This window comes from Otolemur garnettii, unplaced genomic scaffold (genome assembly GCF_000181295.1).
Source record: "Otolemur garnettii isolate 467f Iridium unplaced genomic scaffold, OtoGar3 scaffold00043, whole genome shotgun sequence".
In the NCBI taxonomy this organism is placed as follows: Eukaryota; Metazoa; Chordata; class Mammalia; order Primates; family Galagidae; genus Otolemur; species Otolemur garnettii.
This window is the reverse complement of record NW_003852438.1, coordinates 6,080,889-6,096,951: the sequence shown is the minus strand read 5'-3', so window position 1 is coordinate 6,096,951 and position 16,063 is coordinate 6,080,889. Positions and strand designations below refer to the sequence as shown.

At 52.3% G+C, this 16,063-nt stretch overlaps 1 long non-coding RNA gene across 1 annotated transcript; it reads right to left on the bottom strand.

Moving 5' to 3' along the window:
• Positions 1-3,450: 3,450 nt before the first annotated feature.
• On the bottom strand, positions 3,451-11,007 carry LOC111725527. The gene is made up of 3 exons (XR_002773572.1): positions 10,483-11,007; positions 9,406-9,632; positions 3,451-4,157 (listed from the first exon to the last, which is right to left on the bottom strand). It is a non-coding gene; the product is annotated as an uncharacterized LOC111725527 (long non-coding RNA).
• Between the last annotated feature and the right edge of the window lie 5,056 nt (positions 11,008-16,063).

The window sequence follows — 16,063 nt, the reverse complement described above, 5'->3', positions numbered from 1 at the left end:
TTTTTTTTTTTTTTTTTTGAGACAGAGTCTTACTCTGCTCACACCAACCTCCAACTCTTGGGCTTAAGCAATTCTCTTGCCTCAGCCTTCCAAGTAGCTAGGACTACATCTTTTTGTTGTTGTTGTTGCTGTTTGGCAGGCTGGCGCCAGGTTCAAACTTGCTAGCCCCGGTATATGTGGCTGGTGTCCTAGCCACTGAGCTATAGGCGCTGAGCCCACTCCCAGATTCTTGAACCATAGGAAGTATAGGTAAATGCTGGGTGCTTAAAGCTACTAAGATTTGGGATAATTTTTTATGCAGCAATAGATAATTAGTTCAGTAGAGCACTCTTTCAAGAAATATTCCATATCACCAGTACTCTTGCTGGCCCAGATGGTAATGATTCTGTGTAAAAAAAACAGACATTGACAGCTCAGAGTTGAAAAGTAATTCCAAGAATTGGACTCTGAATGTGATAAGGTTTTTAAAAAAACTTTAACCAATTTATTTCACTCAGGTTTTCTTTGTTGCATATATATAAGAATAACTTATGGTAAAAATGTATTGCCACTTTGAGGGGTCAAGGCAAGAGGATCGCTTGAGATCAGGAGTTCAAGACCAGCTTGAGCAAGAGCAAGATCCCATCTCTAAAAAAATAGCCAGGTGTTGGGGCAGCGCCTGTGGCTCAATGAGTAGGGTGCCGGCCCCATATACCAAGGGTGGCGGGTTCAAACCCGGCCCCGGCCAAACTGCAACAAAAAATAGCCCAGTGTTGTGGCAAGCACCTATAGTCCCAGCTACTTGGGAAGCTGAGACAAGAGAATCACCTAAACCCAGGAGTTGGGGGTTGCTGTGAGCTGTGACACCACAGCACTCTACCAAGGGCAATAAAGTGAGACTGTCTCTAAAAAACAAACAAACAAAAATAGCCAGGTGTTGTGGCAGGCAACTGTAGTCCCAGCTACTCAAAAGGCTGAGGCAAAAAAATCACTTGAGCCCAGTAGTTTGAAGTTGCTGTGAGCTATGATGCCATGAAACTTTATCAGGGCAACAAAAGTGAAACTGTCTCAAAAAAATAAAATTCTAAGTGATAAGAAATCATTGTCAGTTTAACTGGCAACGTGTTTTTCTTTCTAATGACCCATAAAACAGCAATACTTCTTAACATCAGTGGCAGCTAAATTGGACCAAATTATTATTTCTTGTTGTATAATACAAGCTGTTGCTAAGGGGTGTTTTCTAGCCCTTCCAGCAAAGAGTCTTAATTCAGGGGCATACAGGAGGAGGGTTGAGAAAGAGGAAGTGAGCAGCAAAGGGAGGAGAGATCAAGTGCAGGAGAGCATAGGGAGAGCTGGTAGCGTTGTGTGGAAATAACTTAAAAATCTTTGTAGGAGGCGGAGCTCAGGGGCTCACGCCTATAATCCTAGCACTCTGGGAGGCTGGGGAGAGTGGATCACCTGAGCTCAGGAGTTCAAGGCCAGCTTGAGCAAGAGTAAGACTGTCTCTACTAAAAAAGGAAAAACTAGCTGGGTGTCGTGGCAAGTGCCTACAGACCAGCTACTTGGGAAAGAGGGCAGGAGGATCGCTTAAGCCCAAGAGTTTAAGGTTCCTGTGAGCTATGATGCCATGACACTACCCAGGGCAACAGAGTGAGACTCTGTCTCAAAAAAAAAAAAAGTATATATATATTTATAATATATAAAATTATATATAAAAATATATATTATAAATATGTATATATATTATAAATGTATGTAGATTCAGGAATTGTTCACTGTTTGTGTTCATCCTGATCCTCCCATGTATTGTTAAGAACCTGGCGCCTAGCAATTGCTGGCTGCATTGGAAATGTTGGTATTTCCCAGACAAAACTAAGGATGTGTGGCCAAACACAAGAGTTTTCCTGTACTTTTAAATTATATTTGCCTCGGCTCGGTGCCTATAGCTCAACCGGCTAAGGCGCCAGCCACGTACACCTAAGGTGGCGGGTTCGAATCCCCAGCCCGGACCTGCCAAAACAACAATGACAGCTGCAACCAAAAAATAGCCAGGCGTTGTGGCAGGCGCCTGTAGTCCCAGCTACTTGGGAGGCGGAGGCAGGAGACTCGCTTGAGCCCAGGAATTGGAGGTTGCTGTGAGCTGTAATGCCACGGCACTCTACCCAGGGGGACAGCTTGAGGCTCTGTCTCAAAAAAAAAAAAAAAAATTATATTTGCCTCCAAAAGCCTGTAAAGTTTATGGTTTATGGCTAATGCAAGGGAATATGGAAACAAGCAGGAGGAGAGACGTTTCCTTGGGGGGTATCAGGTGCTCCTCTTAGCTCCCAAGGGTATGGCCAATTGCTGAGCAAGTGCCCAGGAGCCAGAATTCACCCAGGACATGATAAGTGACTGGGGGTGGGGAACTACTTAGTATTTTGAGCAGTTAAGCATGAATCAGGATTCATAGACTTTTTTTTTTTTAGAGACAGAGTCTCACTCTCTGTGGCCTGGGCTAAAAGCTGGTGTGCAGTGCCATCATCATAGCTCATAGCAACCTCATACTCCTGAACTCAAGCCATCCTCCTGCCTCAGCCTCCCAAAGTGCTAGGATTACAGGCGAGATCCACCAGGCCTGGCCAGGATTCACAGACTGACCGGTCAGCTACTGGTCTTGTAGGCATCATCTTCCCACAGTGGGGGGGGTGGGTATCCATCAACAAACACACTTTACAGAGGGGGAAGCTGGGGCCCAGGGGGTTAAGTTGTCAGGGTAAAGGGCAGACTGGAGAGAAATGGGCAATCTGGCTCAAAAGGCTGCTCATGTCTTAGTCACTATATTTCAGCATTTGAGATCTGGGGGGAATGTGGCAACCACTGATCCAAGCCCCTGATTTTACAGTTGAGGAAGCAGAGCCTGAAGAGGGATCAGGACTTGCCCAAGGTCCACAGGGACAGGGCGGTTGGGCGGGACTAGGCCGCAATGTGGATTACTTTTGGCAAGGGGGGCGGGGCTGCAGGCAGGGATCGCAGCTGCTCTCCCCACCCCGCCCCCAGTGCAGAGTGCCCCTACTTTCCATTTTGGGAAAGGGCACAACTTGATGGGGGGTGTGGGAGGGGAGAGGAGTAGATTCGCGAAGCTGCCTGGCCTCCTTCATTCTCCGGATTCCCGAGGCGGCCATTGTCCGGGAGGAATGTTCGGCCGGCAGCGCCGAGGGCGGGGCCTCTTCCTGTGCCCAGACAAGCCTGCTTTGTGCTCTCCACCCCCGTCCCCTCCTGGCCTTCACCAGCCGGGCCTTCTGAGCACTTTTCAGGGTAGGTCTCTGAGAGATGAAGCTACAACTTGGAGCGGCGTGGGCGGGGGGACCCACCCGGGAAGGTCAGTCTGGGAGGGCTGCCTGGAGGAGATGTGAGAGCACCACCCAGAGGCTCGGGCGAGGGCTCCTCAAAGCTAACAGTCTGCATTCCTGCCCTTGGTTACTAGGACTTTATCCTAAGGCAATAATTAGATGCAAGCACAAAGATGGATGTTACAAGTCTGTTCCTCAAGATTTTATTTCTGGAAACTTGTTAAATTAAATCTTGCACGTCCAAATGATGGAATATTAAGCTGTCATTAACAATTTTGTGGTATAAATCTATTCTACATAGGAAAATATGTTCAAAATATTTGTCTATTGAGCAAAGCAGATTACAAAACAGGGTGAAGTCCCCCCCCCAATAATACAGCATATCCCAAAAGTCTCCACACATACTAGGAAAATTAACAAACTTGCCTGACTCTGGTGTCTTGAAATGTGTCCCCCTTGAGAGGGAGAGGAGATTCAGAGAAAGAGAGAGAGAGAGTGTGTGTGTGTAGAAAGAGGTGGCCAACACATAAAAAAGGTTTTGTAAAATTTTGTAATGAATAGTCTGTACACTTAGCAACAATTTCCCGTTTTTTCTATGTATGGTGAAAACATAGACTAATATTTAGATGACCCCCAAATGTTATCAGTAGTTGTCTCTAGGAGGTGGCATTAAGAAGATGCTTGATTTTTAATTTTTTTGTTTTGTGCTTATCTATATTTTCTAATTTTTGTAAAAGGTATTTTACTTGCATAACTCTATCCACCTGCTGCTCTGAGCTGGCTGTTCTTCACACTGACAGCAGTTTGTCTCCAACATGTCTCCTTCTCTGGGAGGGTAGGCAGAGACAGCTGTTGAGGCATCAGAAAAATGAGCTTAAAAATACTAGCAATAACTCACTTAGCATTTTTTAAAGTGCTTCTACACACATTGTCTTATCCAAATCCCGTCATGATCCTGTGAGGTCACATCATCACCTTTCTCCAGGTGAAGAGACAAACTCCTGGAGGTTAAGTGGCTCCTCCAGGGGCAGTGCAGAAAAGTGATGGAGCTGGGATTTAGCCCAAGGTTTCTGATCTTCAACCAGTGTGTCCCAGTACCTCCCCTTTCGTGTCTACCACATCTAGCATTTGCTTGTCTCTCTCCCCCACTGACCCTGAATTTCTTTAGGAAGCACAGGAGTCTTATTCAAGTCTAGTAGACCTAGGGATCAGAATGTGCTGTTGAATGAAAGAATGAATGAACATTTGGACCTGGAACTCTGGAAGAGCCGGATATGGCAGATCCACAAACTTGTTCTTTGTAGCCTGTTTTCATTTGTGTTTTTGTTTAAGAAACAAGGGTCTTGGCTTGGTGCCTGTGGCTCAAGTGGCTAAGGTGCCAGCCACATACACCTGAGCTGGCGGGTTCAAATCCAGCCTGGCCCACCAACAATGACGGCTGCAACCAAAAAATAGCCAGGCGTTGTGGCAGGCACCTGTAGTCCCAGCTACCTGGGAAGTGGAGGCAGGAGAACAGCTTGAGCCCAGGAGGTGGAGGTTGCTGTGATGCTACCGCACTCTACCCAGGGCGACAGATAGAGGCTCTGTCTCAGGAAAAAAAAAAAGAGACAAGGGTCTCCTTCTGTTGCCCAGGCTGGTGTGCACTGACCTATCATACCTCACTGCAGCCTCCATCTCCTGGGCTCAAGCAATCCTCCCACCTCATCCTCCAAAGTAGTGGGATTACAGGTGCATACCACCACACCTGGCTAATTTTTAAATTTTTTTGTAGAGACTGGGTGTAGCTGTGTCACCCAGGTTAGTCCCAAACTCCCAACTGGCCTCCTGAAGTACTGGGATTATAAGAATGAGCCACTACACCTAGCCTGTGTATTTTTATACTTGCTATATTTTCTGCATTTGTGTCTCTTTTGTTCTTTTTCTTTTTGAAAAAGTTTTTGGAAAATGGCTGACAGCAAGAGTTGCCGCCAGAACAGCTTTGACTAAACCTTAATCAAAGTATGAAAGGGGCCAGGATTGGTTCCCTCCCTACTACACACATCAGTAGTTGGAGGAAGCCACTCTTGAGGTCGAGGGAGTGGAGAGGAGGCCCTTGGTCAGTTCCCTTCCCTACCTGAAGGGAGGGTTTCTGTCCAAGACCAATGCCTGAGAAGGATGAGATTCCACACACTGAGTCTTGCTGAGCATGCACCCTTCCACAGCCTCACAGTCCCCCCACTCAAAGAAGTGGAGGTTCAAGGGGGAGCTGTGGTTCCAGAAGTCAGGCCAGTTAGGGAAGGCATCCTGGAGGAGAGACCTGGAAGGCTGGTTCAGAAAGGGGAGGAGAGAGGGGCTAAAGGAGAGAAGTGGGGGAACCTGCCTTGGTAGTCTGGTCCTGGGTAATTTAAGTACAACCAGATGTGCTGGGAATCTCCTGTCAGTCTCCAGTGAAGGCAGAGTGGGGGTGGGGAGATCTCTGGGCCACTTGGATTTCCAATTCCCATTCTGCCCTGGGTCTGTAAGTTTTAAGGAGGGAAGAAGCCCAGTGGAGTTCCAGATGGGCTTGCATATTAAAGAGCGGGTCATGCACCATGAGGGGGAGTCATCTGCCTTAGGAAAGGATAGGATGGGCTCTAAGAAGCAGTGTTCAGGGCTCAATCCAGGAACCTAGGGGGAAAAAAAAGATTTGAAAAGCTCTTTGGTGGAGCTCTAGCTCTTCTGGGGTGAGGGACAGCTAGGGAAGGCTTTACAGAGAAGGGCACACTTCAGTTGGGTGTGAAGAATGAATAGCTTACCAGGCAAAGTAGGGACATAAGATTCCAGGCAGAGAGACTCAGAGGTATTAGAGTGGTGTGGATGTTTAGTGAGAGGTTCTATGGATCTATAAAGTATATGGTGGGATTAATTTGGGGTTAGTCTAAAGGCTGTTTTATACAACAGGGGTGGGGGGGGTAGGATGTATTTCTGCTTACAGACCAAACAACTTCCTGAGAAGTGGAAGGCCTAGCCCTTCTTTTTCTGGCTGATTGGCCTGCAAGGCCCAGTTCCCAATGCCTCATCAGTCCTGCTGAAACCTCCACCAGCTTACTGTTTATGAACATATAAACAGGGTCTCACACCTTAGGGTCAGGTGTGGAGTGGGGATTTTGGAAGTGGGATATTAGGGTCACCAAGTGCTGAGCTTTAGGGGAGGGGGGTTGGCAGTCAGCTCCAGTTCATCCTCTCAAGTCTTATATAGTGGGGCTGAGCTGGATCTGCCCAGAGGAGGCAGAACTTTTTCTTATTCCTCTAGAGGGACCCTAAAAAGCATGTGGAGTAGGGATCAGACCCAGGCAGAGCTGTAGCTCAGTGGAAAGGCAAAGCTGGTATGAATTCATAAACAGTAAGCTGGTGGAGATTTCAGCAGGACTGATGAGGCATTGGGAACTGGGCCTTGCAGGCCAATCAGCCAGAAAAAGAAGGGCTAGGCCTTCATTTCTCAGGAGACCAGTCCAAGCAAGGTAGCAGCCAGCTGGGTGTGGTGTCCTCTGGGCACACACCCCAATCCCCTAGCCCAGACACACTTCCTTCCTTTCTTGCTCATAATGACTCCTGAGTGGCTGATCAGAGGTCCACAAAGAGAGACCTCCCCACCCTTTCCTCTTCCTCTCTTCCATTTCTTTCTCCCTTCCTCCCCTCTACCCCATCCCCTTCCCAGGGGCCCTTTTCTTTCCTTCCTTTTCACCCCACCTCCTCCTCCCTCTCTGGCTTCCATGTCCTCCTCTTAACTTTCCTTTCTCCCAATCACCAAAACCTTTAATGGTGATTCTCCTTAGGCCAGCGGAGTAATTTTTCTTAATGTTTTCAGAAAGCCCTTGTTTCAAGTATCTGGACACCCCAACATACACCCCCGTACACACACACACACACACACACACTCATATACCCATAGCAGGTGCTGAACCCAGTTGCACACCCAAGACACCTCCCACCTTCTCTGGGGATTCCCACCTTACATGTGATACAAGGAAAGGGGCTGGGAAAGAAAGGAGGGCCCTCTGAAGAAGCCAGGCATTACCGCCATCATTACAGCTATTATTATCCAATCCATTGCTGGGCACTTGACCTGCCTAGGGATGATCACAACGACCTCAGCAGGAGGCCCTCACGGCAGGACAGGTCTCTTGACTGAGACAGCCAGAAGGGTCAGCCCAGAGTCCTCAGAGATCAGACCTCCAGGGCCCCACCCAGGAGGGCAGGAGGTAGAGATATGATGAAGGGCCATTTGCCAGGATTGAGTATTTGTCAGCCCAGGAGGGGAGATGATGTATTAACAGGACTTTAATGAGCTCAGGGAGGGGGAGCCACACTTCATTGCCTGAGCACTGGTGCAGGATGGGAGGTAGAGGGAAGAAGTGATCAAACTCTCCCTCCCTTAATGTGACCCACTGCAGTTTGCCCATCAGAAACAATTCAGTACTGCTAAAATGCTGACTTTACCTCACAGAGTCCAGCAAAGGCCTTCTCCAGCATGCTGACCCACTCAACTAGCTTACTAGCAAGGCCTTCCTTAGGTATACCTTGTCCTTCCTATCAGCACAGGAAGGTCCTTTACTCCTGGGCTCCTGAATCCCAGCTCCAAGGGAGTACATAGTCAATTCCTTCCTTCAAGCTGGGCCCCTCAGTCCAGCCCGACTCTTGTCACCCACTCCCACTCAGAAGCCTGGTAGAGTATGGTCCCCAGGAACATCTAGCAGCAATGCCAGGCTTGGCCTCCTGGAACTAATTCTGCTGGCTGAGGTTGCTCAGCTCATGTGGACATCTGTTCCTCCCTTAACTACTGTCTTTGGCCCTTGGGAAGACTGACGGGTCGGAGTGGAAAGAATGAGTGGATTCTAGATCTGACTTTGCTGTGTGGTCCCAGGCAGGTCACTTCTCTCTGAGCCTCAGATGCTCCATCAGTAAAGAAATATTCAAGGAGTTCCTTCCAGCTCTGTTATCCTGTGACTGTCCCTCCAGCAAGAGGTTAGCTGTCCTGGGATGAGGGCTATGAGTCCCTTCATCCTGCCTTTCTGATTCTATAGCCAGGGGCTGCCCTAGCACTCTGAGCCTTGGCACATCTGTCCTTTGTGCCAAGGTATGGCTTTGGGGTGTGGTGTAGAGAGAATTCTGGGAGTAGAAAAGACCTTCATCTTTGTGAGTTTTAGAACCTGCTTGGATGCTGGTCTTTTTTTTTTTTTTTTTCTTTTGGAGACAGAATCTCACTGTGGTGCCCAAGCCAGATTGCCATGGCTTCAGGCTGGCTCACAGCAACCTCAAATTCCTGGGCTCGGGTGATCCTCCTGCTTCTCCTAAGTAGCTGGGACTACAGGTGCCACCACAATGTTTTTCTATTTTTAGTAGAGATAGGGTCTCACTATGTTGCTCAGGCTGGTCTCAAACTCCTGAGCTCAAGTGGTCCTCTTGCCTTGGCCTCTAGAGTGCTAGGATTACAGGTGTGAGCCACCCCCCCCACCTGGATGTTGGTCTTGCTTCCATATAGAGAGTGGGAAAGAAATGGGAGCTATCTACAGGGATGCCCCAGGCTTGTCCCATCCCAGACCCTCCAGAGGACTGACTCCTTAGGAGAAGGGAAGGGTAGTGTTTAGAATTCTGAAAAATGCAGAGGACAGAGCCCTGCTGTCCAGGCTGGGAGGATAATGGTCACAGGGCCAATCTTGCCCTATTGACACTCAGGCTGAGCAGCCACCCAAAAGGAAAAAACTCCTCAGAACAGAGGAGCCTTAGGTATGCCCTTGGGTGGAAACACTGATGACCTTGGGACACTCAATGCTCATCTCTGGGAAGCTACTTTGGACCCTTGACCAGAAGCACAGCCACTCTTGCTACTGCCTCCCAGGGTCAGTGGCTTCCTGTTACCTGCGCTAGAGCTCTGAGTGTTAGTCTGGCAGAGTTCTGTCTACTATTCTCTGGCTCCAGTAGGGCAACGCGTGCCTTTGGACTTTCTTGGGTATCCCTGATGCCTAGCTTGATACACAGTTCACTCTTACTATGTATCTGTTGAATGAACGCAGCAATGAACGGATGCCTTCGGACACCTCTTCGAGACTAGAGCTTGGGACTCATTCTCCATATTTACCTCCAGCCTTTCATGAATCCTGCTCAGCCCAGTGTGAATGCCGCCTTCTTGGGTGAAGCCTGCTGTTTAGAATGCACACCCCGCAATCCAGTGCCTTCGTCCCCACACCCCCCCGCACTCGGAGTGGTATCAGTGCCGAGCAATGGACTTGCCCAGCCGTGGTCCTGCCCCTCTTCATCCAGAACTGGCTGGCACAGAGTCCTGCACGCAGTAGGGGCTCAGCTCACCTGGGGTAGAGGAAGTAAGCCAGAGTCAACAAGGCTGTGGCCGAGGGGCCGAGACAGTCCTGGGAGAGGGGACTTGGACCACTAGCGGACGGGGCGGGCCCGGGCCGGCTGCCTTCCCCTTTGCCCTTCGACCCAGGAAGCCGCTCACACCCAACGGACACGCTCCGAGCGCTGGGTTGCTGGATCCCGGCCTCTCTCCGCACCGCCCCCGGCCCCACGCGTCCCGGGGTCGCCCCCGACTCCTACTGTCCGGCCTCCACCTCAACTTCCAGCTCCGGCGGCCGAGTAGAGGCGGGAGCGGGCGGGCCTGAGGGTGGCGCAAGGACACTCTCCACACCAAGGGTCATTTGCTCTTTTTCCCCACTCAGTGGCTAATTTATTTTAGAGCTAGGGGAGGGAGAGGGGCGGGACCAGCCGGGAGAATTGTGAGAGGGGCTGGGCAAACCCAGGGGACGTGGGGGCGGGGCGGGGGCGAGGTGGGGGAGGGCGGGGAAGAAGCCAGGGGTGGAGATGGCCGAAGAAGGGGCGGGAGTTGGGGGAAGGGAGGGGTTCCAGGGGAGGGGAGGAGCAGGGAAGGGGAGGGGAGCGAGGGCCTGCGAGGGAGGGCTCTGGGGGCGGGCAAGGGGAGGCGAGGGTGGGGGTCCTGCCTGCGGGGGGAGCCAGGGCCGCCCCTTGTCCGGCCACCCCCACTGCCCAGTCCCGCTCCCGGCCGCAGCGGCCGCAGCAGCCGCAGCAGCAGCGGCTCCAGGATGGTCAGCGCCGCTGCCCCCCAACCCCGGCCTGTCGCCCCCGGCCCACGCCCCCGCCCCGGTCCCTGGGCCGGACGCCCTCCCAGGCCGCGCACACTCACCTAGGACCCGGCCGGGATGCCGAGGTACGGGGCCGCGGGCTGGGGCGGGGGCAGTCGCGGGAGCGCGCGGGAGGGCCGGGGTCAGGGGGTGGTAACCGTTCTGTCGGGGTGTCCGGAGCTTTGTCCGCGGGCGCGGGGACATTCGAGGGCCGGAGAGGGCGGCGGCTGCAGGCACTGGGGTTCATCTAGACGGGGGTCGGAGGGCAAGGCAGGCGAGAGACCCGAGCTGGTGCGTGCGAGCCCAGGGTCACTTCCCGGGGGGAAGGGGCGGCAGAGTAGGGAATCGTCCCTTGGCCGCAGACGGGCACCCTCTTCGTCTTCCTCTCTGGTGCGGAGGCTGCAGCAATAGCTAGCAACTGGCTCTGAGGGGAATCTGCAGGATTGGGGGGTGGGGAGGCAGGATTTGCGGGTTCGGGTCCCAAAAGGATCCAGCCCGAGGGCCGGCCCGCAGGCCCCTCCCACTCCGTCAGGTCTTTGTCCAGCGGCCCCTGTGTGTGGGAGGGGTGTGGGGGCTGGGTTACTGGCCTGGAGATTCCCCAGCATCGTGACGGGGCAGTGACAGGAGACTGAGGCTACTACGGGTCCCTGCGTCCCTAATGCCCACCCACTCATTTCTTCTTTTCTGTCCTGGGAGAGCAGAGACCTCATCTCAGAGTCAGTGTGTTGGTAGAAGCTGCACTTACCTTCACCCTTGCACTACAGGCTACAAGGGAGCTCCCACCACCCCCCAGCTCCCTAGAGAGAACCCGTTAAACTTCTCCACTACAAGGGCCCTCTCCGGGTATACAGAAGATTCCCATGCTAGGAGCCCCCTCTTAAGGGTCCTTCACAGTGTCGCGCACACAGTAGGTGCTCAGCATGTACTAGTCCCTTTCCCTGGCCCCTCTGGTCCTCGTACCCCTCCCGGGATATGGGGCCTGGGAAGGGGTCTGCGCGGGGGAGTGCGAGAGCGGCCTGGAGCCTGCGCCCGGCAGCGGCCCGGAGCGCTGGGGTGGGTGGACGGGTGGGTGGGCTGTTAAAGGGACGGTCACTAAATCAGGATTAGGCCGTAGGGCTGTCAGGCTGCCGGCTTTGTCTCCATGGATACCTAATTTGGAGGAGAATAGAGGACGGAAGAATGTTTGTGTTGTCCTCCGCACGGGCTGCTGTTGCCGACCCGGCTCAAACCCTACTCTAGGCTTGTGGCGTGAGAGGGAGGTTGGTTCTGGGTTCCCCCGGCCTGAAGCCTTACGTATGGAGCTGCCAGGGCTTTGGAGTGCGTCTGAAGATGCCGTGGTCCAAAGTCCTTTGACACTGCAAAAGTACCAGACCTTCGCAGAACCTAGTCCGAACCCCTAGAGCCTCCTGCTGCAAACGGCCCCCTCCCCGAGCTCCCAGTACGGCGGCAGACGCTCTTGTCTCCTGTGCCTATCCCCCCATGGACGGACGCGCCGTGCAGTTCGGTGCTGCAGTGCCCGGCGACTCAGCGGCCCGAAGCGGGTCCCAGGCTGCAGCAAACGCAGTGGGACAGGGGGCGGGGCGGGACTTCCTGGGGTGGGCGAGGAAAGGGGCGGGGCTTTCTGGGACGGCTGGGCTGGACCGGGTGACTGGCCTCATAAATCCCCCTTTCTCATATTTAACACCATTTCATTTATTTCCACTTGATTCCGTTGGTGTCCGCAGCAGACAGGAGCGAACCTCATGTCCTGGCTGTGATACCTTCTGGGCGAAGCCTCTTACACCAAAGGGAATTCAGCTGTATGGTGCGATGAAGTTGCTCCTGATTATACTCCACATTCTTGTGGATATTCCCTCACATCCTCTGAAGAGGAGGGTGAGAGACACAGGAATGAGTTTAATTTCCGAAGCGCTGCCAGATTCTCTGGCCGTGGTGTGGCCGTGGGCTGGGCTGAGGATCACGTAACTGGACAATTCCAGTATACAGCGTGGAGGAAGGCTAGGGATAGGGACCCAGATTCCAATGTGATGTTCCAGAGCTTTTTCCTTTCTCCTGGTCATCCATAGCCACAGCTTTTTATGGATCAAGAGTCCCCTCCCCTTCCCTGCCTGGGCTGCAGCTTTATTGCTGAGATCTCAGACTCCCTCCACGCAATTTCACGCCTCTCTGCCTTTGCTCCTGCTGTTCCCTCAGCCAAATGCCTTCCCCATTGTCCCTGTCTTTCCACAACCTCCTCATTCTTCTAGGCCTGACTCGGATGCCACACTTCCTACTGCAGCCTCCCCAAGCCCTCTTGTCACTTGCTCCTCCCTTCATGGCTGTCTTGTCCTGCACCTGTGCCTCCCTTCAGCCTTTGTGGTGGGGGCTACCCTAGGCTGTGCCTCCTGGAGGACAGAGGTAGAGCGGTTACTTCCCTGCCCCCTGCCCCCACTGGGCTTGGCACCTTGTGGGTGCCTCATAAGTTTTAATTCGTTGAATAAAAAGGGTTTTTTGTAAGGGCTTTTAACCAGGCAGTCTGCAAAGCATGGAATCTGGCCACTTTGAGGCACATATTACATCTCTGTGCTCTTGAGTGGTGAAGACCCCTGGGTGGATCTCTCCCTCCTCTTCTTCCTTCTCCCTAGTGACCCACTCCAGTCCCCTAAGTCTAGGTAGGACTTTGCCCCTTCCCTTCCCCTCAGACCGGCATTCTTTCCCTACCATTATCATCCTGTTAAACAGAGGGGCCAGTCAGGATCCATATGGATCACATTAACAATTGCTTATTATCTGGGCTGAGACTCCCCCCACTCTCCAGCCCTGGTTCCTACTGCTGTGGTTGCTGGACCCTTAGGAGTACCACCTCCCCCTCTCACCCCCCCCACCATTGGTCAATCGGTCAGCCAAGGAAGGCAAGGGACAGGCTGGACTCCCTCACCCTCCCTGTGCCTTTTAGCAGAACTTTGCTTCTTGACTTGGCAGTTAATGACTCCTTTACCGGATTTAATGAAAACCAGCTTCCTTGCAGGAACATGGTTCAGGGAGGTTCCAGGGCTGAAGTAGGGGAAGGAGGACTTAAGACCCTGGTGCACCTGTGGTCTGCAGCACTGTCCCCTGCCATCCAGAGGGCAGAGGCCGGGGTGAGGGGACCATACTAGGATGACTGTGGGGTATCCTGGCATCTTCTGTGATCTTAGCCTTGGGCTGGGCCTACCCCCTTCTGGGAGCTGGTGGGCTGGTGAAGAGTGAGGGAGATGAAGACAGAGAGACCCTGTAAGGCTCTGTGCATTGGGTCCCCAGCCTTTCTGTGCAAAGAAGCAAGAAATCTGCCAGAGCTCCCTGGAGCGGCAGCTGAGTTGGCCTTGAAGGATGGGGAGTGGGGTTTCTGTTCACATGTATATAGCCCAAGAAAACTAGGGAGGGAAGGGGCCTTTAAAATTACCCAGTCTTGGGGTCCGTAACTTTTCTTGATTTACAGAGACCTTGGAGGAACTGGTGAAAGTCATCCCCAGAAAAATTCATTTCTGTTAATTAACACCAGACTTTGCATTCTGCTTTAGAGGGTTCTTGGACCCCTTCCAAAGCCCCTGGGGACAGTATATTAAGAACACTTTACCCCAGTCCAACCCCCTTAATGCGCTGAGGGCAGAGTCAGGTCTGAAGCCCAGGTTCCTGACCTGCCAGCTCAGTGCTTGTATCCTGGCCTTATTACTGCCAGGGAGACACTATGAGCCAAGGGACCGGAGGCAGGGGACTAAGGTGCCAGGCCAGCCTTCTAATGGGAAGAGTTAACACTGTCTGGGTCAGGAACTGGGCTGGTCTTCTCATCTGTGACTGTGTGGCCTGGGGAGAGACTGCCCAGGGACTTTATTGTTTTAGGGCCCAACTTGTTCCCAGGAATGAGTGAATGCAAGGGAGCAGAGCAGTTCCTTCAGATATCTTGGTGAATCATAGTTAACACTTACATAGCACTTATTAAGCTCTGTATTTCATCTGTGAAGTGGAACTAAGAATAGTGTCCATGTCATGAGCATTGTGAGGATTAAATGAGGCAGGAGGTGGGAACTGGGAGACCTGAGTCCTGGTCTTGAATGATTCTTTGAGTCTGTGAGGGCCTAGTCAGGAAAGCAGGTGAAAGTGCTTAGGGCTGTGATCACTGTCTCTGCTGAGGTTTCCCGGTGTGTCCAGCCAAGGAAAGGAGATCACAATGGGAGGTACCAGGCGCCTTGCTCTCAGACTTTGGCATTCATCTTGAGGGCTGGAAGTGGAGTGGGGAGTTCTCAATGAGTGGGAGAGGTGGGCAGTGGCCATGGACCTGCCTCTGTGGAGATATGGCCCCAACCCTGTTTTGTGATGACCAGTCATAGCCTCACTCTAGGGGCAAAGCCCTGAGCTGTTGTGACCCTGCCACTAATCAGATGTAACCCTGGACAAATGACTTCATCTTTTTGAAGCTCAATGTTTCATTTGCAAAATGTGGATACAGGCTAGGAGCCCATAGCACAGGTGCCAGCCACATACAACAAGGCTGGCAGGTTCTCATCCAGCCCAGACCAGCTACAATGGCAATGACAACTGCAACTAAAAAATAGCTGAGCATTGTGGCAGGTGCCTATAGTCCCATCTATTTGGGAGGCTGAGGCAAGAGAATTACTTAAGCCCAAGAGTTGGAGGTTGTTGTGAGCTATGACGCCACAGCACTCTACCGAGGGTGACATAGGGAAACTCTGTCTCAAAAAAAAAAAAATGGGGATAGAAACTTCACCTTGGCTTCTTGGGTCTTATTTCCAAATATTCTGCCCCTTTGTCTCTGAAGCACATGCCCAACTCCTAGTGACCTGCTCAGTGACTCACTCAGGGCCCAGGGACTCCAGATAACCACTTTCCAACATAGGAGTAAGGAGAAAAAGAGGCGTGCATGTGAAAGTGCTGGCCGTGGCAGGGTGTCTCTGAAGCCCCTTCCAAAGTAGAGTCACAGCTAGTGGAGGGTGTTGGGAGGTGGGAGGGAGGATAGTCAGAGAGGGATCTGGGAGGTGGCAGGATACCTTCTTCCATTGGCTGGGCAGATGACTCAGGCCAACGGTCTCCAGTCCAGTGCCATGATTAATCAGAGATGGATGGAAAGATGTGGAAAAAGGCTGTATTTTACTCTTAACAAAGCTGTGTTGAGCACCTTTGCACTGTGCCCCGACAATGTGCAGTGTTCTAAGGTGCCTGGGCTGGGTGCCCAGCCAGAGTCAGCATTTCTGGACCCTCCAGACTCTGCAGACACTCACGGGGCACCTGTGGACTCTGACCTGCATGGGGGCTTTCACACCTGGGATCTTCCTTAACAGCCTTCTCCCCCAGATGGCCAAGAAAATGTCTCAAGGATGTCCGCAACCCTGGCACTGCTTTGCCGCAGGCTCCTAGAATGAATCCTGGCTGCCAGGCCCTGGATATTTTCTCCAGGTAGCTATTCATCCAACCACCATTCTTGGCCAGGCCCAGTGGCTCAGATTGCTGTAATTATGCCTGTAATCCTGGTACTCTGGGAGGCCCAGGCGGGCAGATTGCTTGAGCTGAGAAGTTTGAGACCAGCCTGTGCAAGATCAAGACCCCAACTCTACTAAAAATAGAAAAACTAGCTGGGCCTTGTGACGGGTGCCTATAGTCCCAGCTACT